General features: G+C 45.7%; 1 protein-coding gene across 1 annotated transcript in view; it reads right to left on the minus strand.

The window, feature by feature from the left end:
• Positions 1-27,266, minus strand: part of LOC135366493 (putative polypeptide N-acetylgalactosaminyltransferase 9) — a 133,068-nt gene extending 105,802 nt beyond the window's left edge. Inside the window, exon 1 of the mRNA XM_064599205.1 lies at positions 27,132-27,266. The gene's annotated coding sequence lies outside the window, so the exon portion shown is untranslated. The remainder of the gene's footprint in view (positions 1-27,131) is intronic.
• Positions 27,267-27,956: the final 690 nt, after the last annotated feature.

Raw genomic sequence — 27,956 nt, forward strand, 5'->3', positions numbered from 1 at the left:
GTTAGCGCCGCGAAGCAACTGTGGCTATGAGCGGCGTACAGACGTGGACAGGTGGAGAGAGGACAGCAGGAAGGAGTGGGGTGACAGGGGTGTTAGTATGCGTCCTGGGCCGGCTCGGCTCATTTGTAAAGCAAAATCGGTAATGTTGTCGATGTTTGAACGTACACTTTTAAAACAGAACTTCACCGTATAGCACGCTCCTAGCCAACCATCATTCCGAATGATATCATTCTGTGCATTGATTTGTTGAAAATGGGAGGAGGCGCCTATCTGGGACAGATTATCTTGTCCCAGATAGGCGCCTCCCCCCTGTTTTGAACAAATCATGACACAGAATGATATCATTCGATATGATGGTTGGCTAGGAGCGTGCTATATGGTGAAGTTCTGTTTTAACAGTGTAGTTGCTCGTTCCAGGCTTTTGAAAAAGAAAAAAAAGAAAAGAAAAGAAAAACAAAGGACGGCTCCGATTCTACTATCTCACATTTCTACTAAAAAACCGTTATAAATTTGTTATTAACGGATTTTTGGTAATCATCCTAGTTCGTCAACCACATACGGCGTTGGAGATAAGGAGAAGCAAGAGGGCGCCAGGAGCAGTACTACAGCGCCACCATGCGCCGTCAGCAGGAGAGCGCGCTTTCTGCCGCAGCGTAGAGTGAGTATATGATGGATTACATTATCTGGCGCAAGGAGAGAAAGCCACCCTGCTTGAATTGCTTGAATCACGTGATTCAAGGAATGGGCGCCGCCATTGGTGCTGCCACCCCGTGGTAGTCACAGGAACTGTGCACGTGTGGACTGCCGTTTGCCGAGCTGCTTCATTTTCCCCGTGCGTGTTTTCGTTCATTTTCGTGTCCGTTCGTGTTCATGTCGTGCCGGTTCATTTCCTCCCGGTTCCCGAACGGTGTAGAAAAGATATCGTATCGCCCAGCACTCCTCACGTGAACAACTGCGCACATCGCACACGGAAAGAAGGAATCTTCTTTTTCCGTTATCTTTCAAACGTTGATACGTTACTCAGATGTTCACCGGACCACAATGTTACGTTATCGTCAGTCGTACTCATTAAAGGCGGCCACCAGTATTCGTCCCAGTGGGAAGAGCGACTTTGGCAGTCCATCCCTGGTGTGTCGTCGCTGGGAACGAGGCTAAGGAGCGCACGGAGACGGGTGGTTTGAGAGTAACGCGACAAGGTAATGCGGGCCCTGCCGCATAATCGTCTGCAAAACTAGCATCTGTTCTGATATCACAGCATTTTTTATTAAAAATCTAACGAATAAAAGAAGATACCTCGTATATATCTGTTCTACCTGTATCACAAGGTAGTTTTTGCAACATCCTAGCCAATATTCATCCCCTCTGCACAACTTAAGCGGCACACGCGAGCATAAATCGCGCTATAAAGAAGCCAGAAACGCGTGGAAGCAGCTCATTTGGAAAACGCGTTTAACGCGGTGTACCCCCTTCGAGTAAGTGAGAAAGGACGCCTTAATGCTTTTAAGACGGTAATCTATGCAAGCGTACATTATACGGGAAAGCAAAAAAGGTTTAAACAAGATCCGATGCCATCATAGAGAGCATGCGGGTACATGGCGTCCCATAAAGCGAGTCCTCGTTATATCACAGTCACGTTTTACCAGCTCATCGGAGTTTCGTAACGCCGGAGCGAGGGCCATTTCGAAGCCAGTTGATCCAATCGCTTTGCTACTGGCCATATTCCGATTGTCACGATAAACGACTGTGACTCGGCTCTTTCTTCCGCGAGCTCTGTATATATACCGCGCGAAGAGCAGGAACTGCTTTTTTTCTGTTCCGCGGAGGGATCCACGCAAGACTACTGCAATCTGAGTCTATATGTTACGGGCTACGAAAAACGGTATGAACAGTTATTGCGATGTCACACGGACATGATTTTGTCGCTTTATTTGTTTTTCTTTCTTTACTCTTCCTCATTTTTTTTCTTTTTGATAGCACGAACATACGACATGTACCCAAGCAGCACAATGTACTGAAAGTCGAGTGCAATAGGGGTGGTCGGTATTCGTCTTATCAGAGTACGTCAGTTTCACGAGCCTGTTCAAGGCCATCCACCTACCCGTCCACCCCTATTGCACTCGACTTTCAATACATTTTGCTGCTTGGGTATAGACGTTTCAGCAATACCAAGCCCACCGAGAAATAAGTATCTGCAGTATCTTGGGTGCTAAAAGGGCCTCAGAAAGATAACTGTTTTCGTTCTGTTACACAGAACTTTTTTTTTTACATCTTTGGGGGTAAATGCCCTGCCGTATACAGGGTGTTTGCTCTAACGTGTCCAGACATTATATTTAAAGCGAGCGATAAAAGAAAAGCAAGTGGTACTTTTCTGCTACTTGAGTAAGAAACAGGTACAAGTAGCACCTGTTTCTTAGTCAAGTAGCTGGAAAGTAGCGCAGAGTTTCTCTTTTATCGCTCGCTTTAAATAAACTTTCTGGACACGTTGGAGCAAACACCACCCTGTATAGCACACACATCTCTGCGAGTGTCATTAATGACTGTACTCGAATACTTCGACAATAACAGCCGGGAGATAGCTTTTGAATTCTTTCAGAAACGGGCAACCGTAATTGGATTACGTTTTACGTGTCGATCGTGTACTTGGGGCAGAGTTACTTTCCGCTCTTATGTTGGAAATACTTCTCCGCGGTATTTTTAAAAACCGGTGCTTCTCTGCTGCCGTAACTACGTCTTCTGTCCTCCCAGAACCTACACTCTTAAAAATAAAACTTCACCGCATAGCACGCTTCTTGTCAACGATCAACCCAAGTGACATAGTTCTCGTCATCGATTAAGCCCCCCCCCTTTTTTTTTTCCTCACTCCTTCCTGCTGTCCTCTCTCCTCTTGCCCACGTCTGTACGGCGCTCATAGCCCCAGTTGCTTCGCGGCGTTAACACGGAGCAAAAAAATACGAACATTGATGCAAATTACTGATCTACTCACATTTATCTGGCACAATATATCGCAACCAATTGAAGTTAGTCAAGTCTTTGTTACGTTACCTCAAAAATTTTAAGAAGTAAAGATATAGTTTTTTTTTGTGTGTGTGTGTGAACTCGACCGAAAGTGTAACCAAAAACACACTACTTCAATATCAAAACGCAGAATTATCTCGCAAGGTTTCTATACAAATATGCCGGAAACTCGAGAACCCTTCACTCGAATGTGCGCTCGCGAAAACGTTGCCGCTTGTCGAATCCGCGACGCAGCCCAAAAAGAAAGTTCCTGAAAGAAAAATAGTTCTTTCGAGTGTCGCACGAGTGATTTGCATGTTCGAGCGTGGCAGTTAGGCGAGAACCATTAGCGCGCTGACCGGTTAACGAGTCCTTCCGCCCTTTCCACGTCCGTCCAAGTGGGGAGACAACATGCAAGCACAAACTGCAGTATGCTCGCTCAACTGCTATATTCAGGTTAAAAATTACGTCCTAACATCATTTGTAATGGGAGCGATGCGCGCGGTGCGTTGGAAGTGTGTTTTTTTTTTTTTTTTTTTGCAACGTACAAAACGCGTGTGTTGCAACACGCTTTTAAAAGGACTGTCGCGTCCGTGGCGGTCGATTCCGAAACCATAGTGCCGTTCTATACTCCGCGTCCATCACTGACAATAACGCCGAAGAGTGGACTCGTTTTGGGGCAGTTTGATGTAACGCATGGCAAGAACAGACGACGGATATTGAGAGGATTACGGAATTCTCTCTCTCGAAATCGGAGAAGACGTCACTCGGACAGGTCCAATCAGGGAGCGGCTGGTGGGCCCTTGGCGACCATAGAAATCATAGGAAGTATGCTAGAAGGAAACCTTCGAAACTGGGACGTGCGGGCGCGGGGAGCGCCATATTGAATCAGCTACTGTTGCCGCGGTGCATGCAAAAAAAAAAGAATCCGGTAAGCACACACCAAACATAACGCCAAAAAAATTTGTTTGGAACAGTAACACACAGCCCTAATCCATGAAACCCTAAGATTTGAAAGGAAGAAGAAGAAAAAAAAAACAGACAGAAAGAAACACAGATACGACACGGACGCCGTCTCCGCCGCTGCTTCGACCAGCCTTGGCTATACAAGCCTGAATAGGGGGCGGACAGTGACAAAATCATCAGGGCTACGTCCTTTTGACAAGAAGTTGCAAACCAGCTATCACGTGTGCGCCACGTTGCTAGGCGCTAAATAAGCAATAAGCTCTTAAATGACACGAAACACGTGAGCTGTTTGCTAATGGTACGTACCTTCAATTGAAATATTTGCCTCGCGAATCTGAGCGGTATAAGAACAACAAGAACAACAATTGCAAGAATCACAAGGCAACATCTTTTGTGTGTGCCCGTTTTGTGCCTGACACCAGCTGCATCTCGCAGTGTGCTTTCTTTGTTCAGCGCTGACAGAGTTTATGGTTTGTCTGCCAAAAAGGCGAACACAACGGTGGCAATGGCTCTGTTTTCTGTGTTGTCACGCTCGCTGGACTGTTAGCTTACGTCACTCGTTATGGAAACAGGTAAACGTCACGGGAGGAACAACAGCAGAACTTGCCCTTAGCAATATTTAGTAGTAAGTCAGTAAAGTATGTACTAGTCGCGTTTCTTATATACAGGGTGTCTTTTTTTTTTTTCGATACAAATTTTTCATTAAAAATAAACTATAAGGGCAATATAGACATCCTGTTTCCACTTCTATCATCTTTGGGCCGGCGGACGTTCTTGGTTATCTGTTGCTTAACCGTCGAATGACCAATTACCTAAAAATCGTTAACTTTTTAATTATAAAAGCTACGAAGTTGTCCCAATGAGAGCATCTGTTCCTTTCGGTCACCTGATATCCTAGCCGTTTTCAGGAGAAAAATCCGTTCGATACATCGTCCGCAAAAAAAATCCTGAAGGAACAACTTTGTTTTTCTTTATTTTGTTCATTGCGCATCTTCGGAGACCCGTCTTTCCTTCACCCACAATGTGAGAGGGTGAAAGAGCACACTGTCGCCTCTTGCGTACTGGAAAAAGGTTCAAAGAAAACAGAAAATGCAACCCAAGATAAGGGCAGTTCCGATAGCGTCACCTGATACATGAGTTTTTGTTTTGTTTCCGCAAGTTAAAGCTCATCTTCGACGCATGAGGCGGATTTATCTGATGAACTCCGATAAACTACCTCCGATGTTTTTCTGCAGAAAATCTGATTTTTCCAACGCTCACGTGGCGGCCTTACCGTGTTTCTCATTTCCTTCTTCCTTTGTCCCCTTCTTCCACACCTGCTTTTCGACTTCTGATCTACAATCAACAACAACAACAACAACAACAACAAAAAGTCAGATGTAGTAGCCTCCTTCAGGGTCGCTAGACGCATGAATGGCCCAAAAGGAGGACACTACACACACTTGCCCCATCTGTTCTATGCATCCTTGACCCTCGTGACCCTACTTGACCCCGGGCACTGGGCTAGTGTGGCACAGAACAGTTCTGTGTTTGTCAGAGCCGCTACTGATTTTGGGTCTGGACACCATTCACAATTTGTACAAATACGCTTGTTTGTACTTCCACACCTCTTGGCAGCAAAACATCCGAGCGCTACATGGCAGTCACTTTTGCACTTCTTTCCTTACATGGACCACTCCGAAATCGGCGCAGTTTTGCAGACTTTTTAATTCTCCGAGAAACTCCGATTTTCGGAAAAGTGAAAAACTCCGATAAACACCCTCCAATGTTCCAAATTGAAAAACTCCGAAAGCTCGAAACCTTACTTATATCCTGGTGCAAGGAACGAAACTTTGTGCTCCAGTGCGTCACCCGAGCCATGTTTTCTGCAACATCATCCAACGAACGCAATCTCCTTGAACATTTCCAGCTCAGATAAGCAGCTTATTGCGGGATTCTCGTGCTTCTCATTAACGGGGCACATGTGGAAATACCCGCGACGAACAATCTTGTCTGGGCTATGGATTCGACGAGCACTGATCGAAATGCGAGTTTTAAAATAGGTTCAATGAAGTGGGGGTCGACAAGGCGCATGTACTAAGCCCATCCTTGTTTTCGGGGGGGGGGGGGGGCACGCTATTTTTCGTGAAAAAAAAGGCGGGGGGGGGGCAAAAAGTGAACCTGCTTCGTTCTCGCGTGGAGCGAAATTTTGCCCGACAGCTAGAATCATAAGAACGAAGTAAAAGAGACATAAGTCGTTTAGTGTATCATCATCGTCGTTTAGTGTGTTCACCAGCGATATTTGGGAGCAAAGCTTGTATTTTCCAAATCAAATCAATTCGCCTGTTCATTTCGTCCAAGTGTCCAGTACGTCGAATTTTTTTGGAAGAATTAAATATTTGGACGTTGTGAGTACTTGGACGAAATAAACGTTTGGACGAAATGGGGCGTAACCACCGCTTCATGGCGCATGACGTTCAATCGTTTGCTTATCTGTCTCGCGTTGCCTTCGGTAACGTCGGCAGAACGCCCCCCGTTTATTGTGTAAGCTTTTTTTTTAGCATTTCGAGTTAGCGCCGCGAGGCAACTGTGGCTACAGACGTGCACAGATGGAGAGAGGCCGGCAGGAAAGAGTGAAGGACAGGGGGGGGTCAGCATGCGTCCTGGGCAGACTTCAGGAAAACTGTGCCGGCATTCGTCTAGGAAGTATGCCGCAAACCCCAGGGGTAAACCTCAGACAGCACAGCGGGTGGCAGGATTCGAACACACGACCTCCCCCAGGACCCAAACAGCGTTTCACGCAGTACCTACATCACGATAGAGGTTGCCTGCTGATTCGTCGACGTGACGTAACAACTAAGAGTCAGCCAATCACGATCGTGTTTTCAACGGCCGTATAGCCAATCACGAACGTGTTTTCAGCGGTCGTAGCCATGGAGACGAGCCACCATCAGCCGCATGGGCAGTCACTACTGTCGTCTGCGAGTAGTGAACGCCCCCGTGTGCTAAATGGGAAAACAAAATAAAGCGCAAAATAGTCCCATATTTTTTTCTCAAGGCTGATTTTCTGGAAAGCGTGTTGCGCTTTTAGTTTACAGGTTCAAAATTCCGAAGTTAACTGCTATCATTTGCGTTTGCAGCAGTGCTGCATTTGAGTTCGCAGAACGGCGAAATACGCGGACGAATTCTGATTTTATGTTGCTACGTAGCGAAGGGGGGAGAGGAGGCATTGAGTAAGTCTTCCGTATCTAGGTGACGTTGGCAATACACACCGGACCCACCTAAAGAACTAGGATCAGAATGGCGGCCAACCCCGAAGGAAGGCGAGAGGGCGGAGCCACGGAGAAGCCGGGTGACGTCATATGACGCATCACGCCATCAGGCTCCGCCCAATGGCCAAACTCTCCTTATATACGGCTTTGACACTGACAACTTGCCCCTCTCCTCCTTTCTTTCTTCCTTTATTATTATTCTTTCTTTCTTTTTCTTTTTTTTGCTTCTCTTTCAGGCACCAGAACGCTTTTGTTACCCTATCGTGTGATGCGTGGTCTTCACACGGGAAAGCCAAAGACGGAGCATCTCATAATTCGCCCCGGCGCTAATCGCTCCAGGGACTTTCTTGAACTATCTAATCACGACGGGCAGAGTCGACGTGCATGAGGATGACTTCCTTCTAGATAATTCCTTGGCGAGGTTGTAATATGGCCGTTACATCTACTCGGATATTTTCGGAGCGATACTGTTCCAGTATATACTTTCAAGTCAAGTGGTCTAATAAAAAATGCTATGCTAAATATATCTATAACCGAATTTTTCGAGGGCCAAAGCGAATAAGTCTTTATTCCATTCGATTTTCGAGTCTGATACGGAATTATACATTCGAATTTCGAATCGATCTTTCTGCCAAACCGAATGTATTCCAACAGTTCCGAAGTTGCGCGCAACGGCCCGACACAGAGGGAATAAAATAATTACTCGCACGTGCCTAAACAAAGCGTTTGCGACTGTTTCAGGAGTTGTATTACTGCATGCTTCAACAGTGACGATAGGATGCTATTAGGGATCTTGTGTGTGTGTGTGTCGTCTTGCTCAATAAACGTGGCACGTGTTCCATATTGATCTTTTTGTCTTTTGTTTTGTTTTATTCCGCGTGAGGACGTGTGTCACAGAATGAAGAAAATACATTAGAAGGGAATATTACTTCACTATTAATCGTTGAAAAGTTTCTTCAGCTTATAAGAGCCTCTTACCGCCTAAGAAGAGAGATTTTTAATTCAATACACGTATACTCTCGCACGAAGGTATATAGTCAATACCAGACGCGAGACTGAGGATGCCATTAAATTTGTTGTGAGCGGACGCGGCTTTGAGTTTGTATTTTCCTGCGCCTTTTACACACATTACTGCTCACAAGTATATGTCATTATTCATTAATATCTCAGTACAAGTTTGAACAGCTAGCTCCGCCTTTTCCGGAGGCACGAACTCCTTTCAGTAGGGAGTCCTGTTATGACTTGGCGACTGGCGCCATACCGGACGAAACCAGATCAGCTGCATACGCGAAAACACGCTGCAGCGAAACCAGAGATCCACTTGAGATCCACCAGTACCTTCGCCGTCGAAGATCGATTGTCTGCCGCCAGTTGAAGATGAAAGGAACCGAGCTGTGCGGTGCGTGAGAACCACGTTGACCTTGCGCGCCAAAGACTTTATAGAGCATTGGGCTCTACAGCCCATCTCTCTCATTTTCTACTCTGACATCGTGTGAATAAACTGCTACGTCTCTATCTTCCCTCGCTGAGTCTCCTTCGGCCTGCTACCACACCCGGAGTCGTAACAGTCCTTCAAAGTCGTAAAGGACCCATACACCTCAAAGGAGTTCTAGTGGGATGAAAGGTTTCAATGATGTAAACGCATCTTTGTTCACAATTCAATTAGGTGAGCACGGCGATGATTACGCGACGCATACAGGACTCTCAAATTAAGTGTGCGTAACAAAAGACCAAGCAACTTCCTTCCTCCGCCAGGGTAACAGTTAACATTTCGTCAGGGTATACGACCCGCTGCCTCGTTATACGATGAAATTACGGGGCGAAGCTTCGCGTCTGCTTCCGGTGTTTCTTTCTTCCTACGCAGCCAGTTTCGGTTTCATCCTGTTCGTGGTGGCTCAGTCAAGGTCGCACACTCCATGGCACATTGTGCTTCCTTCCTCCGTCCTTCTGCCCATCATGTTCCGTACCGTTGCCAAAGCGTGCATGTCAAGGACGGCAGCACAAAAGAAGCGAACCGGCAGCATCCGTCCGAAGCAGACGACACGCCAGACGGTTGGGGGCGTATAGCAGACGACAACGTCTAGCAGACGACACCCGATACACTTCTGATCGAGTCTGACAGAGACGTGGGATATACCCCGTGATGTAACCCTCAACTCGCACGGTTGCTGACGGTTCGTCGCAATCTCTCGAGGTTTTGGAACCCCAAACTTAACAAAACAAACGGAAAACAACGTTCTCCCATCCCCTCACCCACCTTGGGAGGTACAACGGCGTGCTGATATTCAAGAATTCGGCTTATCCCATTATGTCTGAAACACGACCTGCTCGATTATGACGACCACGTCATAATCGGCAACCCCTATGAGGAGCCCGTCCTCACGATCCGCTAGGGGCGCTACTCATTGGCCCGCGGCATCTACATCGTGATTGGACGATGGAAATTTGAATTTTGAACGCGCAGAAGCGGACGTACGACTATACCGTAGCAGACGACAGCAATATCTCCTATGAAAACGCGTAGAACGATGATGATAATCAACTTTAAAAGGAAGCATCTCCCGTGGGACATCCACCGCTAGTGCAAAAATACTAAGGTAAGCTAAAGTACAACGCATTGTAGAAGTTGAAGCAATAACCGAGCCGATGAGTAGCGCCACCGCTAGCTGCTAAATGCGGCGCTGGGAAGGTGTGCCTATGACATGGTCGTTATAATCTCGTAGGGTCTGAAATACATATTTTCCAAGTAGCACAGTATACAGCATATTCAGCTGACTCAGCATCAGACGAGACTAGATATATACTCGAACTTTCCGTGCGTTGTGCTGTTTGGGTTGTTATTTCTTCAACCATGCTCCACAGGGGGATTATATTATTGTCTCGGTACATGCCTGTGTTGCACCTAGCTTGAAAGCTAAATCTTAGCGAAAATAGCGGAGTATGATTATTTCCCCATTATTTTGGTACGGTATGCGCATGCAGGCTGAAATTTAGAGGTAGGAAACAGGTTGCAACAGCACACACAACAACACGAGAGATTGATCCAGAGCCACGGGGCTGAGCTCTACTTCTCTAGCTTTTATTAGGACTCTCTTTACTAGACACACCCAAGAACAGAAAATGAGTGGGATTAGAAAAATCTCCACGGCTTACTGGGTCACGCAGGCTCCGCCAGCTCCGAAAGCTCAGCGAACAGGTATTTTGCTCTGCATTACCATTCCTCATTCCATGCAGCTTTGTAAAGCAGTGCATTACATTACTCATTACTTTCCCATGCTTAGTAATGCATTACTAATGTTAATACTTTGGCATTACGTTTTCCCAGAAGTCGCTAATCCGGATTTATGCGGTGTTTCAAGCACGTTATACATTTCCGATGATAGCATTTAACAGTTTCTGCAAAATTTCTACCTGTATTAATGATTTCGTATACAGGGCGGAAAACAGTATGCACAATTAAATAATGGGTATGGGCCAAACGAATCCGCGAATCCCAGGCAGGGATTCAGGAATTTTCCGGCATACTTTCCATCTGCACAGTTCCTCCTGAAGTCGGCCCGGGACGCACACTATAGACCCGCCTGTCCACCACCCCTTCCTGCTGCCCTTTCTGCACCTGTCCACGTGTGCACGACGCTCATGGCAACAGTTGGTTCGCGGCGCTAAACACGGAAGTAATAAATAAAAAAAAAAAACGCCCGAGAACTGACACCATAAGTGTGCACTTCACCGTTTAATTATAAGAAAGGCTACTTTCCAAAGGAGTGGAGCTCTCATAAAGCAATACGGTTGATGACGATGATATTCCGCTAGTGCGGAGAAAAGCTTGTTCCCGGTGTGTTCGCAGGATGTCTGGCCAAGAGCGAAAACAACGAAAGAAACTTCGGCGCAGCTGGCTGAGTATACTTCAAGAATGAAGAACAAGGCCCTATCCGTCTCTTGACGGCGCCCTTTTGCTCAACAATCATCTTCATAGCGACGAAAAAAAAAAGAAAGAAAAAGAGCGTAGTGGTTGGAGATGTCAATTCCAAAAATGTGGTATCGAATGAACTCGTGGGAGGTTTCTGGTATTCATTTGGCCAGTTCGCACTAGAGGACAAAACTTTCTCCTCGGTGAATGAAAGATTTCGCGTTACCTTGGCATCAACACAAAAGGAACATCGCGAACGCTTGCGTCATTCCTGACTTAAGTTATGATCAATAAAAAAAAACAATTTATGCTTTCCCCCTTCCTCTTCTCAGGAAGCACGGCAACGCGAAGATGCCTCTGATTAGTGTCTCCTCAAACAATCCGTCACGATGAACGGACACGTCGTTTGAGGAGACCAATGAGGCCCCGCTCCGCACTGTAGGCCTTCTTGAAAAGGGGGACATAACGGACAACTCGCATTCCTTTTTGCGTTGGTGTCAACGTAACGGCACATCTTTCATTCCGCAAGCAGAAATTTTAGCCCGCACAGGGTAACGGGCGTAACTGGGCTCTCTGTGGCAAGTCCCCGAGGTCGGGTTTGAGTGCGGGTCGGGTCGAAAAGTGGCGGCTTGTGTCAGTTTTTTTTTTTAAAGTGCCATTACGGACTATATATCGTGCCTTCAGTATCCTACCAAAGCTGTGTTACTGAAATCTTCGTGGCCCACTTTACGTTCCTGCAAAATGTTTTGGGTCTACGTGACGCGAAAGCTTGAGACTGAAATACTTTTTATTTTTTGATCCCCACGTGACATATCCTGCGACAACTCCGACCTTCCGGAAAACACAAAGGGGGGGGGGGAAGACATCTCCTCATCTTCCCCTCTTTCGATCAGCGTCACGTGACTTCTCCACCACGTGACCCTCCCCGGACGCTGGCGTCGCTGCTAGGAGACGAGTGCCCTCTCCAGAACATGACATCTTTGCAATTTGTGGGCTTATGATTACGTCACCCGCTCCTCGCGTCATCGAAACTTGTGGAGGCTCAGCAGAGCTACAAAAATTGACAGAAATGCACAGCGTTCGTAAACAGGGTTGAAATTTGGCGTATAGAATCCTTCAGGCACCTTCTTTTCATGGACCAAATGAAATAAACGCTGTTTTCCGAGTCCGGATTTGCACTTTAATTCCGTGTGAGCGCCCCGAAGCAACGGTGGCTACGAGCGGTATACAGACGGGAACAGATGGAGGGAGAACAGCAGGAAGGAGTCCCCAGCATCTTGGCCCCATGTTGATCCAATATTGGCAATACCGGCCCAATACTGGCTCAATCTTGGACCGGTATTGCCAATATTGGGTAAATATCCTGCAAACATGTTGTGCTGCTTGAGGTGGGGGACAGAGGGATTAGTACGTGTCCTGGGCCGACTTCATCTGGCGACATTCGTCTGGAAAATGTACCGGAAAACCCCAGACAGCACAACCGGCGCGGGTATTCGAAACCCGCGTCACCTCTCAGTATCGGTTTAGAAAGCGGCCATCATAACCACTATGCCACGTTAGCTGGTCTCTGTCAATTTCTACATTCTGCGCAACAGATCAGTTTCGAAGCTCTGCAGCCTTCTTTCGCGAACTCCCAACAAAGAGGCATAATTATCGCGAAAGCATCACTGACTTTTTTTTACTCGACATACAACGAAGGTTTATGGAGGAAGTGTAGCTCTCCGGCGCTTAAGTTAGAGAGAGAAAAAGGAAAAAGAGCCCGAACAAAAGATGATGACGATGATAATTAGAGTTCTAATGGCGCATCGACAACACAGACTGTCGTAATGGGCCGAGACTGTGATTAAAATGAGACTAGTTAAAAAAATAGGTACGGTTTTTTAAAAAGGAGAAAAACAACATATAAATGCAAGTCTAAAACTACAGCACAGTCACAAATAAAAAAAATGTCTCTTTAAAAAAAGAAAAAAGCTCTATTAGGAGGGATGATATAGCCTCATCACCAAGCAACAGCGCTGGATGAAGAGGCAAAAAATACGTATAAAACTCTGAAATGATGCTGATGATGAGACAAAAAGAAAAAAAAAAGTCTACCGCAGCTGTGCTACATATATACTGCGAGAGATCAACAGACGACGGAAGATCCATAATGACAGATGCGAAGAGATGTCAAAAAAAGAATGGAGAACTGCGTGATTTACAGAGGACGCTCTGCACCTACATCTGCATGCAAGGTACTATATACCCAGTATAAGGTCGTCTGCATACGGAATCACTCGAGTAAGATCAGGTCGTGTCCCCCCCGCAAATGAAGTATAACTAGTTAGACGGTATAAAGGAGCCGGAAATACCTCTTTGCCTCGAAATACGCCAAAGGCATCTCTGGGAGGTGAAGGCTTCAAATCCGTGCACAGTCTACTGCCTGAGGTTGTTTTTTTTTTCGCGTACAGACGACGTGGACTGATGGAGAGAGGACAGCAGGAAGGAGTGGGGGACAGGGGGGGGGGGGGTTAGTATGCGTCCTGGGCCGACTTCGGGGGGAACTGTGCTGACATTCGTCTGGAAAGTCTTCGGAAAACCCAGGGAAAACCTGAGACAGCACAGCCTGTGACAGGATTCGAACCCGTGTCGCCTCCCAGTCTCGGCGTGGAAAGCGATCATCGTATAACCACTATGCCGCGGGAATGCCAAGGAATAAAAACTAACAAGGAATAAAAAAAAACTTCCGCGGTTGCGTTAGTTGTCACAAAAAGGCGTACGCCCCCTCGCGTTCCAGGAATGAGGAGTGATAAGGGTGTCATTCTGGGCAATGGCTGGCATTCGGCGTGTTAGGTTGTGGAGTTACGTTTTAAAAATTTCGTCCGCTTCGTAAAAAATACCCTCTGGCACGGCAGACGCCGGTGCTTTCATCAATGACGTATGGAGACTGCTAAAAACACGTGCAAAAAATATTCAGCGTCCATATTTGTTCCAGTAAGTTACGAAGAACAACAACAAGAAAAGAAAAAAAAAAGAAAGAAACGCTCTATGCCCTATTGTGCCATTTTCTTGGGCTGACGGGGAATATCTTGAGGGCTTTGGAATTATAACTCTGGGAGGCACATTTACTAAGAGTGGCACGAAAAAAAAACTGCATATTATGCTTGAAAATTGTTTTAAAAAATAAATTAAATATCGCAACGAAGTTTAGGCTGTTACGAAACTACTCAAGTGCGCATACATACGAAGCCTAGCAGTTGGTATACAAGGCCATTGGAAATGTTCAGAGAGCAGCGTCTTTTTATTGTTATTTTTTTTGCGCGCGATTTTTTTCCGCAAGGCCCTGGACCAAGTTAACGTATAGCTTCGCTCGCAAACGTTATTTCTATTCATTTTATCTTCATTACGAAACCCCGTACTTTATCTTGGATAACCCTCTCATTAGTATCTCAGCGCCTCTTGTATCGATGCGCATTATACACCGGGAGATACGGTATACTTCTTATCGGAAGTCATCCACCACGCACTCAGATGCTAAACAACGTTTTTTTCCCTCCAAGATGCGAAACGTTCGAGCTTATCATTGCTGGACTGGCGCGACTGATAGAAATCACCCTTTCGTCCACTGCAGCGAGCTAGCTATATAATCCCGACTGAGGACAATCGTACAAAAGCCGCTGGTTGTGAATGCACCCGAAGAATCGCCGTTCGGAAATCCATTTAATGAACTTCATTCAGCGGGATACCCTGGCAGAATCTATGAGATGCCATCGTTATCTTTCAGAGAGAGGGAGTTTTCGAACACAGGGTAACCCGAGCGCTTGGGTTTCCAATGTAATTGGGGGTCGTCAATGTGTTGGCTGCGGTGGCTCGTCTATGATGTCGTAGTGTAATGGACGGGACGGGACGGGACATGCTCTACAAAGTCACTCCCAGACAAAAAAAAAGAAGAAGAAAGTTCTTTTTGTGTGTGTGTGTGTGTGCCCAACAGTAGCAAAAGTCTGTGAGTGGTGCACTCTACACCTTAAAAGTAGGATTGCCAGACAGATCTGTAAATAAGTAGCCTACTTTGACTACTTTCTGATTCGGTTGCCAACTCGGCACAGGACGTAAACAACGAGAATTAGTCGAGGCAGACTACAAACATGGACGACACAAACACGTAAGCCTCCAAACGCACAGAATCAATGAAATCAAACATCTCAGGACAAAGCTGCTTTCTGTTTGCTATTATATTGTCAGCGATGTTTGTAGCCTGCCTCGGCTAATTCTCGTTGTTTACGTCGTATACACAAGACGTCGCCTTGCCTGAATGAGTGAGTGACCGCCGTATTCTTGAACAAGCCTCGACTCGACGCTCCGGCCGCCTCGACTCCAACGAGTGGACGAAAGTGGCGCTCCTCCACTCGAAGAGCCCATGCGTTTCATGAACCCGCTTGGGGATTCCTCCGCCAAGGCGCTCCTCGAGAAACCGTCCTCGAATAAAGCTGTAGTCTCGTCCCCAGCCGTCTTTCGGGACCACTCGAAAATGTTAATTATCGTGCTTAAAACACACTTATGTCATGAAAAATAAATGTAATTATTTATTTTATTTCGACCAACGTGCATTACAAATACAAACACAAAGGTCCGCAAGTGTTTGAAGAAGGGTGCAGGTGTTTCGAACAGGGAAACAGACTGATAGGTTTCCTAGTTTTCTGGTCTGGCAATTACAACCACAACGGCAGCAGCTAGCTTAATGGTCACCTCGTATCAAATAATATATGAAAGATGATGTCACTGCTTGTCACTCTTCTATTATGTTACAATATGTGGCGTGAATGACTGTTTGTTAGCGGATGGGTACGTTTACCCAACGCCTTGAGGGTAGCTGTAAACAATCAAACAAACAGAACAGATTTTACAACAACATCCCGAGCAAAGAATCGGGGAGACCATTCTTGGGGAGTCACCGCGAGCATGTCGTACGAACTTTTATGGCCCTCAATCGCGCTCTGCCTAAACGGTGGAGCCTGTTATCCCACCCAACAAACGGAATTCGTACTATTGGAACAACAACTGCAAAACAAAAAGAAGAAAACGAGAGAAAAAAAAACATGAATGGAAGATTTGTTGAGCCGTTTCGGTGATAGCTGGAGCAGGGGTTGGGTCAGCTTGATACAGTATAAAGATTACGGAAAAACATTGAGGAGGCAGAGTAGATGTTTATTTTTTTTTTTTTAGACGTCCAGTCAATGCACTGTTTCTTTTTTTTGCACCACTTTTTGCGTGAAAACATCCTTCAAACACACCTTTTTGTGCTAAATAGCGCGACAGAAGGAAAATTTATTACACCTTGTCTTGAAAAGTGTGCTCGCGAGAAGGTGTGGAATTTTTTCCACAACGCGGCACACCGTCGTTTCTGATTCACAATGTCTCCCGTGGCAGTTCGAAAAGTCCTAACGCCATAAAATCACATGTCGACGGGCAGCTGTAGCACAGGAGGTAGAGGCAGCCCACGATTGCACACATTTTCCTCCACTGGCAATGTATCCAAAAAGGCTTCGTACGGCTTTCTTCATGAAGCGGTACCGTATACAGTGAACCCTCGTTAATATGACCCCCGATAATCTGACATACGCGCTTTACGACCATACTGCTTGGGAACAATTTAGTGAAACCTCTGCAAATCCCCCCCGTTAATATGACAATTCCGCATTATGACCAAAATTTTCGGGAACGACCATGGTCATAATAACGAGGGTTCACTGTACCATATGAGGGACTTCAATGGTCAAAAGGAACATCAAATTGGTCAAAAGGAGTTTGATGGCCCCTTATTGAACGTTGTCGTTCGGTGGTAATGTTGTCAGCACCCAGTTCAAGGCCATCGTGGCACAAAACGCAGTCGATGGACGCAGCGAACGACCTGTCTTCCGCCATGACACCAGCCAAACTCGAGTTGAGGAGCGTTCTCGAGGTAGCACCGATGCTACCTCGAGATTTTCGAGGAATGCACGGAGGAATTCCTCCACTCGAGGAGCGTTTCGAGTCAAGGTCGATTTATGAAGCGCAAAACCGGCCTCGAGGAGCAGCTCGAGTCGAGTTTCGAGTCGAGGCTCGTTCAAGAATACGGCGGTGAGTGAATGAGAAAGATAGAGAACGGGAAGAGCGTGATCGGTTGTTCATTATTTCATTCCCCACATCACCACCATCAATGGGGTAGAGTATCGCCCCTGGTGATGAAACTCACCATTCATCATCTTAAAATAAAGTTGTTGTTGTTGTGATTGGTTGTTCGTTCCCCTTGTACTTGAGGCACTCTAACTCAGGAGAAAGCCCTGCTGTCGCGGTGTAACGGTAGCGTCCCTGACTGCATCCCAGCAACTTTTTCCTGAGTTGTTTGATTTCATCGGTACAGGAATTGGGCATTCGGCATGCTTTCGGCAACCCTTTCAATGTGCGCCCTAGCCCGAGGAACGTCGCGAAACAGAAAGAAAAGAGAGGGGCAAGATTTTTCGACCATGCCTTCGTCTTTTCCTCAACTACGTTCAAACAGCGACACACTGTACCGGGAAGGCAGCAAGCGCTTTGGAGACGATGATAAAGTCCCATGAAGTGATGAAGTCTTCAGCCTTGCAGCGTGCGTAATCCTTTCCATGCATTATAATTAGAGCCTGAAGTTTTCGGGAAATATTTTTTTCTAAATTCGGGGGGGTAAAAATCGGGTAAATAAACGTGTGCACTAAATTCATGCGAATTCGGGTGAAAAAACTTCCAGTATGCTAAATTTGGGGTGAAATCGGGCCCAGTTACTCAACTAACTGTAGTGGTTTGGTACAAATGGTGATTAATTTTTGTAATGGAGATTAATGATTTGTTAAAAGTGATGTAACTGAATTTTTCTGCCAAACAACTAAATTAATGCATTCCTATGGACATGCCAGTGAGGGCAATTTGCCAGGTAAAAATCGGGTTTCACCCTAATGAGGCAACCTTCAATTCGGGGTGCAAATTCGGGGAAGAATCGGGTAAAACCCTAAAACTCCAGGCTCTAATTATAATTAGGGAGTGACTTTTTTGGGTTAAACTCGATTCCGCCCCGATTTCTCCCCGAATTCCAGTCACTACGAAATCCTCAAGTGACGTTTCCACTGAAGACGAACAAAGGTCGCCACGTGTAACACATGTATAAGAATGGGTCACTTACGTTCCCAGCAATACACCCATGTGTGTCAACACTGTCTATGCCTTCGGGGATTACAGCTGGAAGGTTACGACCCCGCAAAAAAAAAAAAAAGATATTAGGAAAGGACTTAATAGACAAGAGGAGAAACAAAAACACCCGAAGGCCCAATTATCGCCCGATTTCTCCCCGAATTACAGATTTAAAAATAGCGCCCGATTTTTACCCCCCGAATCTGAGTAAGGCATTTAACCCGAAAAAGTGACTCCCTAATTATAATGTAAAACCCCCAAGACTAGGGAACATGACGGGACAGACACAACACGAAGTTACGATGAAAGAAGGAAGTCACTCAAAAGGTTAGCCAGGCCGTAGGATCCGAACCCACATCTTCGCTGGATTGCCGGTCCAGGGCTCCACCAACTGAGCTAAGCTAACACACCTTCCCAGCGACTTCCAAGGGCGCGTCATCTGAAGGGACAAAACCAGGCACTCTCTCACTCATCCCCCTTTCACTCTTACGTGTTCCCTCACCCGTACACACATTCATACGACGGGATCGACGCAAGCGGCAACATGTTGAACATGATGGATGTTCTGAGGCTGGAACACATAGAAAGGACAAGGAAGTTGTGTCTGTCTGCATCTTTTGTTTCCGTGCAGTTCATGTCATGGAGCGCCTTTTATAGGGAAACGCAGTATCTTCGTCTACTTAATAATGTTACCTCGCTGTCAGGAACAAAGACTTTGTTCTGATGGCGATGAGTGGTTCCTGTCAGGAAATAGGCAAATTATTTATTTATAAAAGGATTATTTATAACTTGTCCGGTAGGACAGGTACTGACCAGACTTGTACGTATTTGGAGTATTGTATTTAAAATACTGTATTTTAAATACAATTTGCGGTATTTTGGCACTCTACTCAATACTTTTTGTTTTGTGTATTTGTACTCTATTTAAAATACATTTTATGGTATTTTCTACTCAATACTCTAATTACATATTTTGGATCTGCCCTCTCAAACTTTCTGTGTCTCGTCTTTCCATTATCTTGCTTGTTCAGTAGAAATTTCCTGAGTCCCTCGGACTTGACCCGGACATTGGCCCTTCTTGGAAGTCTCCATTTAGAGATCTTGCCCCGTATATACTAATCCTCTGCGGATGAAGGTTCTATTATGTGTGCCCTAATGTGGTAACGCCGAATTCTGACCTCGCCGAGCAGGGACCTGCTAGAAGTTTGATTTGTTCTGGGTCACATATACTTAGTGGAGTTATGAGATATCTCTTTGTCATCTTTTTGGGACTTGTGTTTAGATGACTCCTATCATACAGGGACGGCTTGCATAGTACGCGGGTTTCAGGTTATTCATGTCATATAGCGGCGACTCGCCGCACTGACCAGTGACTGGTGGCTTTTTGAGTTCAAGGATAAATAGTATCTTAATTGTATTTCAAATACTTTTTGAAGTATTTCGTACTCTATATTAATTACTTTAATTTTCATGTATTTATACTCTATCTTAATTACATTCTAACGTCAGTATTTATTATCTTATCTTAAATACATTTTTGAGTATCTTGTACATGTCTGGTACTGACACAGGCGCTTGATGAGTATACTCGGTATCGAACACTTTGGGACTTGAATATCATTCGGGAAAAGCTTTAGAAGTTGGTAAGTAAAGTTACCGTGGAAAGAGAGATAAAGAAAGAAACATTGTGTAACATTGGCTGTCTTCCTTGGCTGCGCGGGGTGCGAGGCTGGTTACGTGCGGCTTTTCCAGTGTTGTACCCGCTTCCCACTACTTCACTCAGAAGTCCGCTCAATACTATAGCGCCGCTACACATGTGATAGAGTAACGCTGCCACTGCCGCTACCGAATAAACGTAACATAAATACAGTCCCACTACTTTAGTACTTTTCCACTGCCGAACCCTAGTCGTTCAGGCATCTAGTTGTCTAATTCATCTATGAAAAACAGTGTCGTATCTGTGTACTCTGAAACAGACAGCCTGGAGCACACACCACAATTTGCAGCAAAGACTATACATACACGTATGTGTATTTCATGTTGTTCCTAAACACGAGATTACGCGTATTTGAGGCACAATTTAAGGCGCAATGCGCGCCGGTGCCTTTAATGCAGGCATATAGTAATTTTCCCGACAGGTATCTAGACATAGAAAAGAAAATAATGAAGACGTCGGCCGCGCTGCTGCGACCAGCTGCTTCATGATTAAGTTTCAGTTTTTTATTATTTCGAACACAAGACTTGTTCTACGGCAAGAACTGCAGTACACTGTTAGGAATACCCCCGAAATCCAACTTCAAGCGCTCCCCGCTGGTTACTGTCGACAGATGACTCAGCATTCTTTGTATAGTCGACTGGTGCAACTGCCCTCATAAGGGACCACCGATTAAGTCATCAATAAGTAGCGACCGCACGGTAAAACGATCAAAGGAATTACATTTAACGATGAAAGATGTTTGTATCTGTCCCTTCTATGTTTGTTCCAGCCCCAGAACATCAGTGTCTCTCTTGAATGACATTTAGAAACGCTGCAAAATAAAAAAATGAAAAAAGAACAAGAAAGAAACACAATCGCTTGGAGGTTAAACGCCCGTGTACCGCCAAAAAGCAAAGGTGCAAAGAACATTAGCGAGCATATTGGCATACTCTTGACTCACGATATTATTTCTGCATCTTTTGCATTTCAGAGTTAGCAATGCATTTTTTTCCGCGCGTGCGTGTCTGTGTATGGGTGTGTGGCTATGCCGTTCGTAATGGTTCTCAATAAAGCTAAAATAGATTACAATTATGAACAAATTGACATTTCACGTGGAGACTAACCGGAAAATCTAACTGACAACGCGTACTAACGATACATTTTCTACTGCCACTTCATCATACCTATTGAGTGATACGTCATTGCAACTGATAAATGTTTCACGCCAACTATTCTTGAATTGCCACCCGAAAGAACTGTTAATTTGGCGTGAAGAGAGAGAAAAAAAAAACACTTCCTTCCTTAGGACGTTGACCCCACGAGACGTACGATAAGCAATCATCCCAACAGGTGCCATCGGCCGAGCTTTACTGCGTGCTGCTTCAGAGTAAAATTAAAACCCAAACAATGTGCAGGGTTGCCAACAAAGCAGAAGAAAAAAAGAAAACGCCCACAAAAGCGGAATACCCTTCAAACCGACCACGTGTCTTTGAACTTATGCCCAGTTGACATCACCAGTTCCCTTTCTCATCACAGGCATAATTGATGAAGAGGAGGAAAACGCGCTCCCCCTCTCAAGGCAACGTAAGACAATCACCAGCACGTGCGCCTGCGAAATCTCGAGGAAAATCCCGTCCGAGCAATTGATGTGGAAACCGTTTGAGATCCCGCTCTTTGAGCCCGTGGGGCAAACGGGATATTCTGTGCACGTGTGCTCATTCTCGGCAGCAAAAAAAAACACAGGGACATCATCCGCGGAATTAACCGACATCTTCCTCCTGAAGAAAAAGGCCCCCAGAAATGCTTTGTTAACGAAACCTGCACGTCGGCATGCGTCCCTCGAGTATTCGCACTTATCTCGCTATTCGGAACATATACACTGATCCAAACTGATCGAGCTTATTTCATCAGAATATCGGAGTGGCGCTGAGATAATGTCGATGTGCACTGAATTATGGGAATGTACTTGTCCTTTTTCGCTTTAAATTCTTATCACGACGGCCGCTAGCACGTCCCCCTGATTTCGATTGCATTCGCCGGACGAGATAACATTTTTCTTTTTTTCAGTTAGTCGCAAGAGTCCAGCATGAGTCACGGTTGGAGCAGCCTCAAGTGCACTCCTAGAACAGTACTACTTCACTGCACAAAACGCTTGTATATCAAACCGTCATCCTGAATGATATCGTTCCCACCCCTGATTTGTTGAAAACGGGAGGCGTACGTCTTTTTGTGACACTTACCGTGTATTCACACGAGCGACATCCTAACGGAAGGCTGTAGTGGAAGAAAAAGCGGAAACGCTGCTCACAGAGCCGAAGTTCCTTCCCGTGTTATGCTGATCATTCACATGGTGTATCGGGATCGTATCGGGAGTGACGTACTGCGAACATAGCAGACGACGCATAGCAGACGACACATAGCCGCCGCATTTGGAGGCTAGCAGTGGCGCCCCTCATAGGCCCGGTTATTGCTTCCTCAACTTCTGCAATAATTTGTACTTCAGCTTACCTCAGTATTTTTGTACAAGCGGTGGGCGTTCCCCGGAAGATGTTTCATTCTAAAGACGATTATCATCATCACTCTACGCATTTTCATAGGAGCTGTTGCTGTCGTCTGCTATGGTAGTCGTACGTCCGCTTCCATCGTCCAATCATGACGTAGATCTCGCGGGCCGATGAGTAACGCCCCTAGCGGATGGTGCGGACGGGCTCCTCATTGAGGTTGCCGATTATAACATGGTCGTTATAATTTAGTAGGTCGTGGTCGCGACACAGCCATAAGGTACTCCGTTAGCAGACGACACTGTCAACGTCTTTTCCTGTCGTCCGCTAACGGAGTACCTTGTGGATGTGTCGCGGGATATACCCCACGGTTAGCAGTGTACGTGAAGACGGTTATGCAGTTACATTGTTCGGCACAAAATGGGGTCCGTTCCGTATTTTCCACAAATCAAACAGTAACAATAACGGTATCACTCCATGGTTGGGCTCCAACGGGTTACGTAGTGATGTTCTGTGTTAAGAGCGTGAACAACGTTCTCTGAGGTACACCCATGGGTACATAGACGAAAGCTAAAAAGAAACAGTGCCGGGTCCACGAAGGAAGTAGACAGAACAGAGTTCACCAGGCGGCGTAACTGTGATAACAGAGTATAGTCAGTATACTATAGTAGACAGTCGAAAACGTGGCTTCCGAAATGCTTTATACCCACACCACACCCAATGAAGGAATAACATTCTAAGTCATGAACGATGAAAGTCACTGAGAAGGTTAGCCAGCTGTAGGAGTCGAACCCACATCTTCTGGTCTCAGATCATCAGTTCTCTCATATTCTAAGTCATATACGCTGCCATTGGCTCCGGTATGTACCATAACTTCACGGTTACCGACGGTCATGATGGTGATGATGATTCAAGTTTTAACGGCTTACGGACAACTGAGGCCACAATTTTTCGCATGTTCGCATGCGCATGTTCTCATGTTTCGCATGTTTGCGATGGATAGACCAATGTTGACAGGTATTCGGGGGGGGGGGGGGGGGTTGGAGAGGTGCATAAGGAACAACAACAGCACGTAGCATAACACACACGCTCTCAGAGCCCAAGCTCTGAGACTTTCGTCCTTTCGTCGTCATGGATTTTTGTCCGTCATCTTGCCTGCGTGTGTGTTTTTTTATCTGTTGGGTGCAGGAAAGACCCACCCTCCCCCATGATCTCCCCTGCATACCTTAGTTCACCCATCCATACATGTTATCCATATCTTAGAACATTCGCTACTGCGCGAAGGTTACGGTACTGTGTTGTGAGACTCTCTTTTTTCTTTTTAATTCCGTGTTACATCGCCGCGAACCAACTGTAGCTATGAGTGGCGTACAGACGTGAACAGGTGAAGAGCTGATAGCAGGAAGGAGTGGGGGACAGGGGGGGGGGTAGTATGCGTCCTGGGCCGACTTCGGGGGAACTGTACCGACATTCGTCTGGAAAGTTCTGCCGCGAATCCCGGGGCAAACCTTAGACTGCACAGACGGTAGCAGAATTCGACCCCGCGTCATCTCGCGGTCTCGGCGTAAAAGGCGATCATCCTAACCACTACGCCACGCGAGCTAGTCTCTCTTTTCCGAGGAAATCGGTTCGATCTTCCCTCTCGGGTATCAATGGCTTCTTCAACATTATTGCTGGGAAGAATAAATGACCGGGACACAGCCACTTTCGTGCGCCGCTTTGAAAATAAAAACTCATCATAAGCTTTCCCCGAAAGCGTCGCATTTTGCTAAACATTACCACCGTCGTAAATTTTTACCAACGGCAGCTTTCATGCTTGCAAGATGTGCGGAGACACCTAAAGTGACTGACGATTTTCCGCTTAGAAAAAAGGAAGAACGAAACAAAGAAAGGTGAGATGAACGTATTTCTGTCGAGCGCACAGGCAGACACAGCTAACGAACAACCGTAAAAGCTTGGTCTTGAGTTCCTAAACGAAGTTGTCATTGAACGCGAAGTGCGAGCATAACTGCGAGAAAGATCCGATAACTGCAAAGATAGATGGGCTATAAAGTCAAGCTTCAAGCGCACTGACAGTTGAGCGCACGCGTGCTTTTAAAAGCTCACGAAGTACCAGTCAACACGGATAGACTTCATCATATTTTCGGTGAAGGCGAAGGTTTTCTGGAGTTGCCTGTCACACTTTGTTCCTTATGTAGTTTCTCTATCTTAATTTTGTTTCGTTGATGTAAGCGCTATACATCGAGGTTCAACGTGTAAAAACACAGGGCGACGCGCAAAGTTCAGAGATGAGAGGCCGAAAAAAAGAAGCTCACAATTTGGGGGATAATATTTTCGGTCCTGTTCTTTTTTTTTTTTTTTCCTCGTTGCGTGCGAAAAAGTACCCAAAATTCCTGATCCCCCTCCCCCCCAAAAAAAGTACAAGTACGTAAGCGAGGCCGAAATATAAGCGAAAGGCCGAAAATGAAAGCGTTTATATATACTTTTTTAGTATATGCTGATCGCTCGTACTCTTAGACACTGAACAATGAAAAGTTAGTTCATCTCCAGTTCCTTTTGTTTTTCAATTCTTCACGAAAAGTGCACCTGACGAAGTTTATCTTCGAGAATCAAAATTCCCGGGAGCTTTGCATTTCCACATCATTCTATGGGTTTTTTTAGCTCTAGTCTTACCTTGCGCTACATTGACTACATTGCAATTATATTCCGTATTTGCGTGCTAAACAAATAAAATCGTTCTCTAATATTCGCTATAAATATAAGCAGTACCAGGGATTTCCCTACACCCCCTCTGCATTTTTGCAACACCCCTCCTGAAATTTCTCAGGTGACCCCAACCAGCTCGGCCACCAACACGTTCTGGTAGTGAGTCCGGCGCAGCGAATTACATCCTGTACAGTCAAACTTATGCTGTAGGACCACAGTCATGCAGATGATCGTACCATGCACTTGTCCAAAATCATTTGAAAGTGACTGTTCAATGCCTGCGCGCATATACGAGCAAAAATGCGTGCTGGCACGCAAACTCAAGAACCATTTGCGCCCAACTCAATCAAGCAAGGTATTCCGCTTTTTTCGTCTAGGGTTTTCACCCTTTGGTTGCTAGGTATTCATTGAGCTTCGTGAGACAAGTTGCTAGTCTTTTTTCTTCGTCGGTCGTGCAATTATGCATCTTAATGTTGAAATGCCGTTCATAATGAATCTATATTCAATTGTACTGTGTTCGAACGTAATAACATGTACAAATAAAACGGGAAAGCTGTGCAGAGATGTCACCATTGTGCCACGATTCTTTCAGTGTCTAAGAAAAATTCCGTAAGTGAAATCTTCACCAAGCATACCCCCCACCCCCCCAGCAGTGAATTTCTGGGGAAATCACTGAGCCGTACAAGAGTCAAACTGCATTTCCTTATAGATAGTTAGCAAAATGAAAAGAAGGGCTTGTTTCATGAGCCGTTCAGAGCTACCGGAGATCTTGAAATCAGCAACGCTGCCCACCCGAACCTGCTATATTAGTAACACATGAATTTATCTTTTATTTATTTTTATTTTTTAAGGAGGTGGGGCACTCTGCCATGTTTCTGCAACGTCCCCCGTTTTTTTTTTTTTTTTTTTGTGTCAGAAATGCCGCTAAAGCGGCTTACATACACATTTTCTGTTTCGGAGCAAGCGTTATGGCAGAGGATGAAATGTTGAAAGAGCCGCCGTTGTCGTTATCCAATGGATGCACGAGTTCGCATCACAGGAATGTGAAATTTTTCAAGGAAAATTATGTGAACCGCCCTGACTATCAACGACACATCTATAGCTTGTTCTATCAATGCTGTATGCACCGACTGCAGCAGAAAACGCCGCAAATACAGCGCACTCATGCGAATGATAACCAATGCTTCTGCTGCATGATTGTACAGAGGTGCTATCACACGCAGATTTCAGAGCTTTCGTTGGCACTATATACGTTATTGCCAACAAGTGCCAGGCGGCACGCAGTACACCAAAGGTCGGAGTGATAACGTGCTAATGTGTCATTTGTGAACGCAACTTATCCTCACAGATAAAGCAGATTGATCGGAACAGAAATGGGCAGGTAAGACTCTACGCAAGCGAAATCAAGCAACGTTCCGGGAGAGTAATTCTGCTTCGGAATGTAGCATGATTAGGAAAGAAATCGTGACATGAGAGATGCTCACGAAGCGGGAAGTCCTCTGGCGCGACGATGCTAGCTGTCTCCCACAAGATTGCTACAGAGCACGGTAAAAAAAATCATAGCTGTCACTTGTGTCGAAGAACTTCCGCCGAACAATGGAACGGACTTATGGAGCAATAAAACACAATTGAAATCTGCCACGGAAAGATCTAAAAGAAGCATTCTACGAAAGATCTGAAACGAACAACCCGGCTAATTTATAATAGCGGATGAAAGCAGCCTGACGCACCCTTTCTAAATGCAACGAGGTCATCAACTTTCAAGGTTACGTGTCAATTAGAGAGGATGCTACATATACGGGTGATTGTTTCCTGCCTGATACTGATCCTGCATACCGACGGTCGAAAAAGCGTTCCGTTCCGTTTGGGTGGTTGCTGAGAGGGTCGCAAATCACGGTAACACATGAGGTACGAGAGGTGTAACCGCTTACCTGCTCACATTACGGGTCGTAACAATCCGTCCGCATGTACTTGCAGAGGCACACACTACCAGATCACCTACGAGCACACACACACAACACACACATACACCCCAACCAACAAACCTGAGCCTGCCGACTAGTGGTTTTCGTATTGTTGTTTCTTAATCGATGTCAGCGTTACCTGGTGTCCAGAAACGGAAGGTGGGAGAGCCACCAAGCGCTGCTCGCGCCATCATCCGTCGAGTATCTCAAGTGGGAAAAATGCCGCGCTCTTCAAATGTTGGCATCGCTTGATCGACACCACCTAGATACAGAAAGCCTGCGCGCTCGTCGACTTGACGTAACAATTAAGAGTCAGCCAATCAGTATCGTGTTTTCAACGGCCGTAGCCAATCACGAACGGGCTTCCAGCGGTCGTGGCCATGGAGAAGAACCAAGAACCACCGTCGTCTGCAAGTTGTGATAGAACGTCCCCGCGTGCTAAATAGGAAGATTTGGAAATAAAGCGCAAAACGGTCTCAATCTTTTTCAAAACTGATTTTCTGGAACGCGTCTTGCACTTTTTGTCTAAATATTTAGGTCCGCAGGTTCCAGGTGAGCTGCAATCATTTGCGGGTTCTTGAATTAGCAGAACGGTGAATCGCAGTAGCAGACGAATTCTGACTATATATGTTCACGTAACGAAGGAGGGAGAGGAGGCAATGCGCAGGCTTTCTCTAACTAGGTGGTGTTGGCTTGATGCGTGATGTGACCACTCTCTCTCTCTCTGTAGACATTAGAAGCTTGTGCGAGATAGTTCACCTAAGATGACATTCGAAATGGTGTAGCATTCAG

The sequence above is a fragment of the Ornithodoros turicata genome, chromosome 8 (assembly GCF_037126465.1).
Source record: "Ornithodoros turicata isolate Travis chromosome 8, ASM3712646v1, whole genome shotgun sequence".
NCBI lineage: Eukaryota > Metazoa > Arthropoda > Arachnida > Ixodida > Argasidae > Ornithodoros > Ornithodoros turicata.